The 13,783-nt window shown below is 41.1% G+C and overlaps 1 protein-coding gene across 2 annotated transcripts in view; it reads left to right on the forward strand.

Moving 5' to 3' along the window:
* TUT4 (terminal uridylyl transferase 4) overlaps positions 1-13,783 on the forward strand; it is a 197,963-nt gene that overhangs the window by 62,694 nt on the left and 121,486 nt on the right. Inside the window, exons 1-2 of one of the 2 annotated variants that reach the window (XM_080800999.1) lie at positions 9,030-9,085; positions 9,465-9,631. The exons of the other annotated variant lie outside the window; for it this stretch is intronic. The gene's annotated coding sequence lies outside the window, so the exon portion shown is untranslated. Of the gene's footprint in view, positions 1-9,029; positions 9,086-9,464; positions 9,632-13,783 lie in introns of those variants that run through there. 2 annotated transcript variants of the gene reach the window in all.

Consider the following 13,783-nt stretch of genomic DNA (forward strand, 5'->3'; position numbering starts at 1 on the left):
AGAAGATATGAGGTCTGAGATCCTATCTAGGTCAGAGAAACATCTTTCTCTCTCCAAAGCGGATTCTGCACAACCAAAATAGAGATTTAAGCATATACTTCTCTTACCTCTTATCTTACTTGAGATACCACCCAGTGCCTGCAGGATCAAGTCCAAGCGCTTTAATATGGCTCCCAAGACCCCTCACAATCTACTGCCATTCTACCTCTCCAACTTTATCTTCCAGTAGTCTGCTAACCTTTTTCTTTCTTTCTAACCCGATGTTACATCAAATTACTTCCATTCCTTAAACACATATTAACTTTTTCCACATTTTATTGATGTATACCGTTCATATAATAAGGAGCACCAAACTTAACTGTACAACTCAGTGGTGGTTTGTATGTGTACCCACATGATCAAGATCTAGAACATGATTAAGATCTAGAACATTTCTAGCACTCTAGAAGCCTCCCCATACCACCCTTAGTCCATATCTACACAATTCTGACTTTCATCAATAAGGATTCATTTTGCCTGTTCTTTAATTAAAAAAAAAAAAAAGAAATATGCCATATGTATTCCTTTTTCTTTTCTTTTCTGTTCTTTTTTTTTTTTTTTAAGTAAGCTCTATGCTTAGTGTGGGTCTTGAACTCATGACCCATACACCCCTAGATCAAGAGTTGCATGCTCCACTAACTGAGCCCGCCAGGTGTCCCACCATATGTATTCTTTAAAACACATAGTAGATTTTTATGCTTCCTCTACCGAAAGTAGGAATGCTGAATATCTGTCATGTGCTAGTGTTCTCCCATTCTGCCTCCATGGCAGATATAACTGAGTCATCATTCTTTCTTATTGTATCTAGATTGAGGTTTAGGCTCTTTTCCTAAACTGTGCACCAGTAGTCACTACTGATTATTGAGACCTGGCACTAGTGAAACTTTCCTGGACAAGAATGGCCTCTTTCACATGAAATCCTTCATTTCCACCATGTACAACACATTTGATAAGTCATTTAAGTCTTACTGACTTAAATGTCCCTTTTTTCTGTTCCCTTTTGGCATGCCTACTCCTCCTACTTATTTCAAGCTTTCATAATTTCTCACCTGATTTTCTACAACAACACCTCACTGTTTTCCCTGCCTTCAGTTTTGGCTCCTCTATTCTTTTCTACACACCGCTGATTAATCTTTTTTAAATATTCAAATACGATATACTACATCATTCTCCTGGTTAAAACCTTTTAAGGTGCTACCTTTCAGGTTAAGCCTAAGTGGTTAACACGGTATTGTAGGTCCCGCCTATCTTGCCAGTGTCATCTGCTATAACCTGCCCTCCAGGATGTCAGCTGTGCACAGCTTTCTGAAACATGTTCTGCCCTCTTCCTCCTCTAATCTTGAATGCTGTTCTTTCTAACTGGCTAAGTCTCCTTCACTCTACAAGGATGTTTCAAGGATACTTATTATACAAATGTTTATCAGTCATTCTTTCCCTAACAAACCATTATTCTCTCTCAGGCAAAACTAATTATCTCTTGTTTGTGGCCTCATAATACTTTATACATATCCTTATAACGACAATTATCACATTGTATTATTATCTGTTCACATTTCCAAGAGTTCCTAGAGGGAAGAGAGCTTTGCAGCTCCAGAACTCATCACAGTGTATGACATCTTTTTTTTTACAGGTTAAAAAAATTGTGGTAGGAGCGCCTGGGTAGCTCAGTGGGTTAAAGCCTCTGCCTTCAGCTCAGGTCATGATCCTGGGGTCCTGGAATCAAGCCCCTCATTGGCTCTCTGCTCAGCAGGGAGCCTGCTTCCCCCACTCTCTGCCTGCCTCTCTGCCTGCTTGTGATCTTTGTCTGTCAAATAAATAAATAAATAAACAAAATCTTAAAAAAAAAACTGTGGTAAAATAAATGTAATGTAAAATTTACCATCTTTATCATTTTCAAGTGTGCAGTTCAGTAGTAGTAAGTACATGCATGTGGTCCTGCAGCTATCACCATCATCTATCTCCAGAACTCTGTTCAGCTTATAAGATTGAAATTCATACTTATTAACTTCATTCTCCCCTCTCCCTAGCCTCTGGCAACCACCATTCTACTTTCTGTTTATGATTTTGACTTAAGTGCCTCGTAGAAGTGGAATCCCACAGTATTTGTTTTTTTGTGACTGGCTTATTTCATTTGGCACAATGTCATTTGGCACAATGTCTTCAAGGTTTATCCATTATTGTAGCCTGTGTAGAATTTCCTTCCTTTTTAAGGCGAAACAATATTCCACTGTACGTATATACCACATTCTGCTTATCCATTCATCTGCCAGTGGACAATTGGATTGCTTTCATTGTTTAGTTATTGTGAACATGCCACTATGAATATGGGTGTACAAACCTCTTTGAGGTTTGCCTAGGTGGCTCAGTCAGTTAAGTGTCTGCTTTTGGCTCAGGTCATGATCCCAGGGTCCTGGGATCGAGTCCCACATCGGGCTCCTTGCTCAGCAGGGAGCCTGCTTCTCCCTCTGCCTGCTGTTCCCCCTGCTTGTGCTCTCTCTCTCTTGCTCAAATAAATAAATAAAATCTTTAAAAAATCTCTCTTTGAGAACCTGCTTTCAATTCTTTTGAGTCTTTGCCCTGAAATGGAATTGCTGGATCATATGGTAATTCTTATTTTATTTTGTTTTCATTTTTTGAAAGATTTTATTTATTTATTTGTCAGAGAGAGTGCACAAGCAGGGAGAGCAGCAGGCAGAAGGAGAAGCATGTTTCCCACTGAGCAGGGAGCCGATGCAAGACTGGATCCCAGGACCATGGGATCACGACCTGAGCTGAAGGCAGACACTAAATTGACTGAGCCACCCAGGCATTACTTGGATCATATGGCAATTCTTTGTTTAACTTTTTGAGGAACCACTATACTATTATATGTGTGTGTGTGTGTGTGTGTGTGTATACATACGCTATGTTTTCTGCTGTGGCTGCGCCATTTTACCTTCCCATCAATAATACACAGGGCTTCCGATTTCTCCACATCCTTGCCAACACTTAGTGTTTTCTATGTTTTGCTTTTCTTTTTGACAGTAGTTGTCCTAACAGATGTGAGGTGTCATCTCATTGTAGTTCTGATTTGCATTTCCCTAATGATGGTGATGTTAAGCATCTTTTCATGTGCTTATTGGCCATTTGTAGATCTTCTTTGGAAAAATGTGTATTCAAGTCCTTTGCCCATTTTTGAATAAGGTTGTTTTCTTGTTATTGAGTTTTAGTTCTCTACATATTCTGGATATTAATCCCTTATCAGAGGTAGGATTTGCAAACATTTTCTGACTCCTTGGGTTGCCTTTTTACTCTCTTAATACTGTCCTTTGATGCACATAAATGTAATTTTTATGAAGTCCAATTGGTCTATATTTTCTTTTGTTGCCTGTGCTTTTGGTGTCATATTAAAAAATTATTTCCAAATCCAGTGGTTTTTTTTTTTTTAAGATTTTATTTATCTATTTGACAGAGAGATAGAGAGCACAAGTAAGCAGAGCAGCAGGCAGAGGGAGAGAGAGAAGCAGGCTCTCCACAGAGCATGGAGCCCAATGTGGGGCTCGATCCCAAGACCCTGGAATCATGACCTGAGCCAAAAGCAGACACTTAACCAACTGATCCACCCAGGCGCCCCTAAATCCAGTGTTTTTGCCCTATGTTCTCATCTAAGAGTTTGCCATTTTAGGTCTTACACTTAGGTCACAGATTCTTTTTTATTTTTTAAGAATCTTTTTTTTTTTTTTTTTTTTTGACAGAGAGAGAGAGCGCAAGTGGGGACATCAGCAGGCAGAGGAGAGGGAGAAGCAGGCTCCCCACTGAGCATGGAGCCCTATGCAGGACTCGATCCCAGGATCCTGGGATCATGACCTGAGCTGAAGACAGATGCTTAACCGACTGAGCAACCCAGGATCCCTGGTCACAGATGCATTTTTAGTTAATTTTTGCTTATGGTGTTAAGTAAAGGTCCATTTTCATCTTTCGTATGTGGATATCCAGTTTTCCCAGAACCATTTGTTGAAAACACTGCCTCTGACCCACTGATGAATGGTCTTAGCACCTTTGTCAAATATCATTTGACCATATAGGTGAGGGCTTATTTCTGGACAGAGTGCGTGGTATTTCATGGGATCCAAAGATGAATCAGATTATCCTAACGCACTAGAGTTGGTCATAGGGAGTTGGATCTCATTTTTATTTTAGACAAAAAAGAAGAAATGATTTTAGAGGAAGGTAAAATAGCTGACTTAAAAAGAGTTCAAGTCAGAATTACAGATTCTGGTCATCTAGTTCACATCCTTGTTTGTTTTTTTTTTAAGATTTTATTTATTTATTTGTCAGAGAGAGAGAGAGAGAGAGAGAGAGCACTGGCAGACGGAGGCAGAGGGAGAAGCAGGCTCCCTGCCGAGCAAGGGGCCCGATGTGGGACTCGATCCCAGGATGATGGGATCATGACCTGAGCCGAAGGCAGCTGCCCAACCAACTGAGCCACCCAGGCGTCCCCCTTTTTTTTTTTTTAAAGATTTTATTTATTTATTTGTCAGAGAGGGAGAGAGAGAGAGACTTGTTTTTATATAGGAAGAAAAAAAGGCCTGATGTTACTCTTAAGATCAGAATTATAACAAAAATTAAAAGTTATTATAGAAGATTTCAACTCAGTGAAGGAAGAACTTCTAACATCTAGAATACACAGATTTGAGAAAGAATGAGCTCTCTATAACTACAAATATTTAAACAGAAGTTGGATGAATACCTATAAGCTTTGCTATAGAAGGCAGGTCTGATCATTTCTTTGCCTTGCTTGTAAATATTCCATGACTGCCCATTAACTTCAGGATAAGGGCCTGCTTTTTAAAATGGCATATACAGGGACACCTGGGTGGCTCAGTTGGTGAAGAGTCTGCCTTCGCCTCTGGTCATGATCTCGGCATCCTGGGATCAAATCCCACTTAGGCTTCTTGCTCAGTGGGGAGCTGGCTTCTCCCTCTCTCTGCTGCTCCCCTGCTTGTGCTAACGCACTCTCTCTTTGACAAATAAATAAATAAATAATAAATAAATACATAAATAATAAATAAATAATAAATAAATAAATAATAAATAAATAAATAATAAATAAATAAAATGGCACACATAGCTCTTAAGATGTGGTCCTAGGTTACCTATGTAGCATCATTTCCTGCCATGTATCTATGTTCTTGATATAGCCAACTTTTTTGTATTGTGAGGTCTGTCCTTTCTAATTGTCAGAACTAAGTCAAATTAAAAAAAAAAAGTCAAAAAACAACCATCTTAAGAAAAAACAACAGTTTCTAACGCTTCAAGGAAGTAAGCTAAAGGGTGTAGCTTAAAATTCCACACATAGAATTCTCAAAACAAATTAAATAGAATCAATGGGTTGCAAGTATACACATGCGCTAGTGACTATAAGGGCACATGAAATCCAAACGGGCAGGTGAGAACAAACTTCGATTTTCAGAAGAAAAGGAATTAATTTTTGGTGAATGTTACCATATAATATACATTTATTATTATTATTTTTAAAGTATGCTGTATGCCCAACATGGGGTTTGAACTCACAACCCAAGATCAAGAGTCGCATATTCTACCAACTGAGCCAGTCAAGCCCCCCTATAATAGACATTTAAACATATTTTAGCTTATTTAATTTTAAGAATGCAAGAAGACAAAAAAAATAGATCCTTTACACTATTTTTGAGGTGAAAACATACTAAGTTAGGATCTTTGGTATTACATGCTATAAATAAGAATCACAAAAGTTTTAAACTTTGAACATATCTTCTGCTTTACAGATAACTTAGTGTGTCAATAAGTAATTTCTAGATACTTTCTGTGTGTCAGGATTGTGCTGGGTACTGGGAATACAAACATGAAAAAAGAATAGGACCACCTTGAGGGTGATATGGTTGTTTTGGATGGAGCTCATCATCAGACAAGTTCTATAAAAGGTTAACAATCACTGAAGTCTCTCTCCTTGAAGAAATCAAGTATCTAGGGAAAAAAGGAGGGGAGCTCAGAGAAAACCTTTAGCAGATCAGATCACATCTCTTTCTTGCTTATAAAAGTTCAGTGACTCCCCATTAACTACAGGAGAAAGCCTGTGTTGTTTTTTTGTTTTTTTGTTTCTATGGCATACATAGCCCTCTATGATTTATTCCCTTTATGATCTACTGGCAAATTGACTTGGTTTGAGCAGACTTACCTCTGAGGTCCCTTTCTTGTGATTTGATTTACTCACCAGATCACCTGTCTGTCCAATATGATTATTTTTGGACTAAGTTTTTCTATCACCTAGGAGGAAACTAGAATATGAATATTGATCCACTGGGCAATTATATTTCTCGTTATATGTGATGTAATAAAACTTTAACTGCAAGCAATTTTCACCTGAGTTTAGATGAAATTGTGCTCCTAGAAGTTCTGGACTGGAGGGCTAAATTTAGAGACTTAACCACAATTATGCTATCTCCCTTGCAAGTATCAGATATAAATTTTCAGTGCTTTTTTTCAGAGCAGTCGTTTACTGTCTTATTTCTCAGTAAACTGTTTGGGATTCAATAGAAACAACACAGGGCTAGTATTCTAGTCCTGCCTATGACTTACTATATAATCCTGGTGACTTCAACCTCTTATGTCCTAAGTTTCCTCATTTTTCAAATACAAATAATATTTGTTCTACATGTACTTTGTGATGATACACAAGATTATAGTTTAATTTTAACTCAATGAGTATGTGAGTATTATAAGGAATACAAATGTAAGTATTTGTTCTCAAGCTTATATTCTGTTGGGGTCAGACTTATAAAAGTAACATGTAGGGATCCAGAGGAAGGATAGATTATATTCAGTGGAGGGGGTGTGATCAGGAATATTTAATAAAGGAGATAGGAGTTGAGCCAGGTCTTGAGGAATAGGAAAGGTGGCAGAGTCATTCGGAAGGGATAAGAACAGAGAGGCACCGGGATTCTCAGTCTGGCTCCAGCTTTTTTTTTTTTTTTTTTTTTTTTTATGATTTATTTAGTAGAGACAGAGGGAGAAAGCACAGCTTTCTTGAGGGGGAGAGATAGGGCAGAGAGAGAGAATCTGAAACAGACTCCCCACTGAGTGCAGAGGCAGGGCTGGATCTCGCCATTTGGAGATCCTGAATCTAAGATCATGACCTGAGCCAAAATCAGGAGTCAGATGCTTAACTGACTAAGCTACCCACGTGCTCTGAACCCAGCCTTTATTTTCAGACTCATTATCTTCTGCACACTTCAGACAAAATGATGTTTTCTGAATCAGGCATGTGTCTGGCATATAGCAGTTGAGCCTCCATGGCTCTTCCATTAGAGCCGCACCCAAGTAGCATTTATCATGCTTTCCTCTGTATGAGCCTGGGCCTTTGTTCATATGCCCTTTTGCTTTTATTGTAGCTTAATTGAACAATCTTCCTTGCTTAATGGTGAACTTTTTGGAGACAGGAATCTGGTACTGAACTCAGTGCTTTGCTCTTATTAAGTAATCAGGAAATTTTATTGAATTGAACTTGTTCCAAGGACACTGATATCACTCATGTCGGAAGGACATGTTGGTCTCATTTCAGTGTCTCTATAGGCTTTAACTTTTGTGTCCTACTGTTTTCCTTACATCATCTCTGTGAAGTAGATTTTTTTGCCTTTAAAAACTTACAGATGAGGAAACTCAGAGGGTACATTTGCCCAGTCATCCAGCTAAGTTCTGAAGCCAAGCAGGGCTCTTTTGACTTGAAATCCCCTACTCTCTTCACTATACCTGGGCCTTGTGGCATCAGACACACTTATTCTGAGAGCTTATTCTGAGAGCTCTCATTCTCTCTTTGTAAATGGGAGCAATAGTACTGACCACATGGGATTATGAGGGTTAAATGGGGTAAAATATGGGAAGTCCCCAGCTCAAGGCCTAGCTAGCACTTAGTGGGCAATGCTTGGTCCCTTCTCAAAGCTTCAAATTCAAATGGACATAAACAGATAAATACCCAGTTCTGAGGTACAGTGGGAAGTAGATGGGACTACACAGGCAGGGATATCCTTCTCCTTGTAACCTCTCATATGTTCTATCCTTTGAGACATATTATATGAAATTTCATTAGGCATTATTTTGTAAATACTTAAGATTTAACAACCTCCTTCACCATCACGTCCACCCATGTTCTACCCTTTTCCTGCCTAGTGTGTGTCAAACACAAGGGCTGTAGTTGTGTGACTTGTCCAGCTTTGAGGTCAGGGGTTGGTTGAATAATGTCCAAGGCTGGGGTCTTTAAAAAAAAACAACAACAAAAAACCAAAAACTAAGCCATAGATCCTCTAGGATTGTGACTTTAAATAACTATGCAGAGGAACCTATTAAAAGCAAAGTAAGAAGGGGCCCATAGATGGTAGTTAATTGCAAACCCGAGTGAAACTAAAGAAATTATTTTTGAAATCTTCCCGGGTAGGGGGATGTTCTTAAGATTTTTCTGCTGAGCTCCTTAACTCCTAAATAGGCTGCATTTTCAAAAGAATTCTAGCTTTGGTGGGTTGGAGGCAAAGGTGACTAGGCGGGTGTCGAGCCCGGCTTTCTTCGTCCAGCTCCCCCTTGATGTTCAGAAGTCCGCGCTAGGCACCGAGGGTCCACGGAGGCTCCGGCTAAGCCCGGTCCGTGTGCCAGGCTACAAGGTGCACGTCCAACGCCAGGCTTCCTTGGTGGTGGTGGCGGAGCGGGAGGAAGGACAGCTTTTGGAGCGAGGCGTAGAGGCGGCTTTCTGGCCCTTCTTTTCGCTTGGAGGCTTCGGTAGGGCGGGAGGCCCAGGAGCTAGAACTGAGCGGCGCGGCAATGCCCATAACCCCGACCTGCTCAGGCACGCCGGCGTCCCGGTTCTCCCCAGTGGGGCCCCGTCGGGTAGCGGGAGCTCGCTACTCCCACTCGGTGGCCCCGCCCCTCCTCGCAAGCCCGCGGTGGCTTCGACCCTCCCCCAGCGCTAGAGGACCCGCCCCCTCCTCGCGGGCTAACGAGTGTCCTCGCGCGCGCGCGCGCCCCTTTCCTCGGCCTGAGTGTGAGTGTGCTGCCCTCCCACCTCGGCCCCTCCCTATTGTTTCTCGCCGCCGCCACAAGCCTCCAAACGCAGCCCCTCCCCCCATTGGTGTTTACCGCTCCCCCCTTCCTTCGCCTCGGTTTAACCGGCACCCTGGGGCCCCTAGAACGGAGGGAGGGGGTACCCCTGAACTCTTTCCTCTGTGTCTCCTCTCCCGGGTCTCTTCCGCGTCTTTCCCCAGCCCAACTCTCGGAGGTCAGGACTCCATTCAAGACTCTGTCCCTCCCTCCCCTCCCCCCTTCCCTGGCTCCCCCTCGGCCCCCTCCCCTCAGCGGGTCCTCCTTTTTCTCTCCCTCTCCCTCCTCCTCCCCCACCCCATCCCTTCCCCCCCACAATGCAGTTCGCGGCGCGGCGGACATGGCGGTGGAGTCCTGAGCTCGTCGTGTCCCGGCCTCCAGCGGCGGCGGCAGTGACGGCGGCGGCGGCGGCAGCAGGAGGCGGCGGGGGGAGCGGGAGCCACTGAGATGAGGAGGCGCCGCGCGCGCCTGTAGCTCGCGGGCCTCGCAGGTACGGAGGTTCCGGCCGCGCCGCAGCGCCGGGCGCCGAGGGGGTGTGCTCGGGAAAGGCCAGGCGGCCCCCTGTTCTCCCTCCTCAGGTGCGGAGCCTCGCAGGTGTCGGGGGCCCGGCCCGAACGTGTCTCAGCCACCCCCTTGGGGCCTGACACTTCTTTCTTTGCCGGAATGGACTTCGGGTGTCCCAGGGGAAGGCTGAGATAAGGGAGGTAGGGGCGGCGGCCTGGCGGCCTGAGGAGGGCATTGGGGCGCTTCGGGGGCCGGACTTCACAGAAAGGCTGAGGTTCTCGGTTCCGGGCCGAAACCTGTAGACCCGGGAGGCGGATTTTGAGTTAACGGGATTGATGTGAGCATTCTCTTGGGTCCAGTACGATTCCCTGTCATGTACGCCTTTTCTTTCATGCCCCCCCCCTCCGTTAGACACAGATGTCCATATATAACAGGCAAATATACACACTCATGTAATACATAATAAAGGTTTTCTCCGGGCTCACCCTTGTCGAGAAGAGAGAAGGCAGAGATGTCTGTGAATTTCGTTTCTTGCTCGCCCGCCTTCTCTCTCCCCCGCCCCCCATTCGAATGGTGGTAATGAACGCTTTTGACGTGGGAAACTGAGATTCGTATTTGTAAACAGACAGCACTAGCCGTGTGTGTTGCACGCCTCCGCGAGAGGTCTCAGGTCCTTTTGGTATCCGGATCGCAAAAGAATGAGATGTTTGGACGTGAAAGAAGCACATCGTCGAGATTTCTAGTCATAACTGCATGGGATGAATTACTGTTATTTTAGGAACGTTGATTGAACATTTTCTTTTCATAAGTTTATCAGATCTTTAATCAGATGAATTTTGAACCTTGTGTGAGATCTTGTTTCGGTATACCGTGTTTTTTCATTTTGATATATTTTTGATACAAAAGTAGTTCCTGACACATGTGACATTCTACTTGGTTTTGTGATCTTTTTAGTGTCTAGAAACGCAATTCAAATTGTTTTGTTGGCGTGCATTTAGTAATTAGCTGTAGAGGATCAGATTACCTTTTGTTTCCAAAAGGCCCCTCTCCCTCGCCAAGTCTTGTAGTAGCGAAATGTGTAACACTTGGTGAAAGAGAACATATCCTGTTTCTAAAGTAATGAGAACTATTAGCTAATAAAACTGGATGATCCCAACTAGATACGACAATTTAGAGAGAGTACTATAGTAGGGTGGTGAATTGTGGAATGCTTTAAAAAAAAATGACTTTTTTGTTCTTGGTGTCATTCAGCATGTTCTGTATATGAGTACATTGTACGCTGGAATTTTCTTTAGGCTCAGCACCCTTGTAAGGTCTCCTTAAAAATTGTTGCACATTGCATCCTAGTACTTATTAGTCACAACTTGTAAAATTTTGAAATTGCTTCATTTAGAATGCTGTGCTTTAAAAATAATGAATTCACTAGTGTCTAGTCTGCTGTGATGCTTTTATAAACAAATTTTAAAGAGTGTTCTTAAAAATCACATACTTTGGGGACAATAAGCATTTTATGCTTTAAAATTTTATGTATTTTATGCTTTAAAATGTAATTGTTAATATAAACAAAAGAAAGCTGCTTTGAAAGAGAGCTCTTTTAGGTAAGTCTTCCTATTTGCAATTTTTAATTTGACTAGTGTGGAAAATGAAAAATAAAGCTTCCTTGAAATAATACAGAGGAGGAAGTGAAAGTTATTGACATTCGATGTTTTAAATGTAGCAAATGTCTGAATACAAAGAGAAAATTAAGGTCTTTTCATTGTCTTAGGTCAAGTTGTTATCAGTTACAGATAAATTTACAGGATGTTATCATGTACATAAGTTTAGTTCAATTTCGTAATTCCTAAATCACACAGATTCATATTTATTTTTAGTTCATTTAACTAGAACAGTAGTGTCTGTGTTATAATTTTAGATCTTTTAAAATAAAAATTTATAATTGCAATTATAAATATTTCTGATTAATAGAAAGTTGTTTAAGGAGAATTTTTATTATTTCGCAGAGCAGATTCAGTTTAGTAAGTAGAGAAACTTTTTTTTGACCTCAGGGTTAACCTTGACATGAATAATCATCAGTTATGTTGTGTTCCATTTTTGTTTTGTTTTGTTTTAATGTTGTGTTCTTTATACAATGTCAAATCAGGATCTGTGGGTAGAGAAAGTTTTTTGAATTTATTTTCTACAGAAAGTGTCTGTTTTCAGGCAATAAATAAGACTTACTTATAAATGCTGATGCCAGTAAAATTTGTTTATCCTTAAAAAGAACAAACCAGGGCACCTGGGTGGCTCAGTGGGTTAAAGCCTCTGCCTTCGGCTCAGGTCATGATCTTAGGGTCCTGGGATCAAGTCCCACATCGGGCTCTCTGCTCGGCAGGGAGCCTGCTTCCCCCTCTCTCTGCCTGCCTCTCTGCCTATTTGTGATCTCTCTCTGTCAAATAAATAAATAAAATCTTGAAAAAAAAAAAGAACAACCCATTTTGATATAATAATTCAGTGAGATGTGTTATTTTTGAAAGTAAACTACAAATGCTGGGATCCATAAAATAATCTTAAAAAATTCAGTGAAAGTCATGACTGCAGATAGAAGTATGTCCTAAAGAAGAACAGTTCTTAAAGACCTAAAACAAGGAGAAAACACTATAGTTTAAAGCAGGATAGGTGATATGTAGATTTTTTTTCTTCTTAATCTAAGAGGAATTAAGATGGTTTAAACTGAACTAAGTGAATTAAGAAGGTTTACACTAAACTAAGTTTTAATTCTAGAATTCTAGATAATTGTGTAATTTGGGGAAATGTTTAAAAACCAGCATATGTCCCCAAGCATTTTTTACAGATCCAAAAAGAAAAGTTATATAAATGCAAAGATGAACAGTTTAGATTTTTTTCCCCTAAAGTGATAGATTTATTTTGTATAATGTGTTATGGTTTCCAAATTCTTCCCAACATTAATTCATTGAGTGTCCATAATTATCCTGAGTTAAGGGGGGGAGAAAAGGGAACTGACATTTGAGTAACTTTTTTCCAGGCATTGTGCTAGACATGTTTATGTATTTTTTTTTCACTTTTAACAACCTTATGAGAAACCTTTTTTGTAGTTGAGTTCAGTCTCTGCTGAAGATCATAGAGTTAGATTTGGAACAGCTCACTGTGTTCTTCCTATTATATATGCCTTGTTGCTTTTCAGATGTATCAAGTAGTCTCTCAGTTTTGTAGGATGAACTGCCTAGGGTTACTCATTCACCGATCATTTAATCATTTATCAAACATTTGCATTTGTACATTATCCTAGACACTGGTAGATTTTAGAGACACAGAATTATTGAAGACAGTCTCTCCCTTCAGGAAACTGAGTCTGCATATAATATAGATAAATTACAACACACTGGATCATGGAAGGTCAGAGGGAAGAAGCTGGCTCTTGAAAGATGAGTAGGAGTTTGCCAGGTAGAAAAGGGGATATAGTCTGGAGGCTGGTCCAGAACTAAGGAATAACCTATGCAAAGATGTTAAGTTGTTAAGGGGCTCAGAGTAGGAAGAGTGAGAAATTCAGTGTGGCAAGAGTTGAGGATTTATGGATAGAGTGGTGAGCGAAATGGTTGGAAATAGGGAGCGAAGGTTATTGTGTATGTTAAGGCCTTTGGATTTTTATTTTGTCACACAAGATCACCAAGTGAGATAATATTCGAGTTGTGATTTCAAGTGTGTTTTCTGACTCCTAGTTTAGTATTTCTTTCTCCGGCTTACCAACAGAGTTAACCCATTTTTGGTGGATGGTCAAGCACCCTTTTTCATGATATTCTTTTCTCCTCTTTCTAGTAGTTGCTGTATTTCAGATCAGTTTTTGAGGATCCCGAATGTTAAATTTATTAGAAGATTTCTTTAAAAATTTATTTATTTATTTATTTGACACAGAGAGAGAGAGAGAGAATCACAAGTAGGCGAGGTGGCGGGTGGAGGGGCGCAGGGAGGCAGGCTCCGTGCGGAGCAGAGAGCCCGACTTGGGGCTCGATACCAGGACTCTGAGATCATGACCTGAGCCGAAGGCAGAGGCTTAACCCACTGAGCCACCCAGGTGCCCCATAGAGGATTCTTTTGAGATAAAAATACCTCTGGAGGTAATCACTTGTTATAGTTACTTAGG

The sequence above is a fragment of the Martes martes genome, assembly GCF_963455335.1.
Source record: "Martes martes genome assembly, chromosome: 4".
In the NCBI taxonomy this organism is placed as follows: Eukaryota; Metazoa; Chordata; class Mammalia; order Carnivora; family Mustelidae; genus Martes; species Martes martes.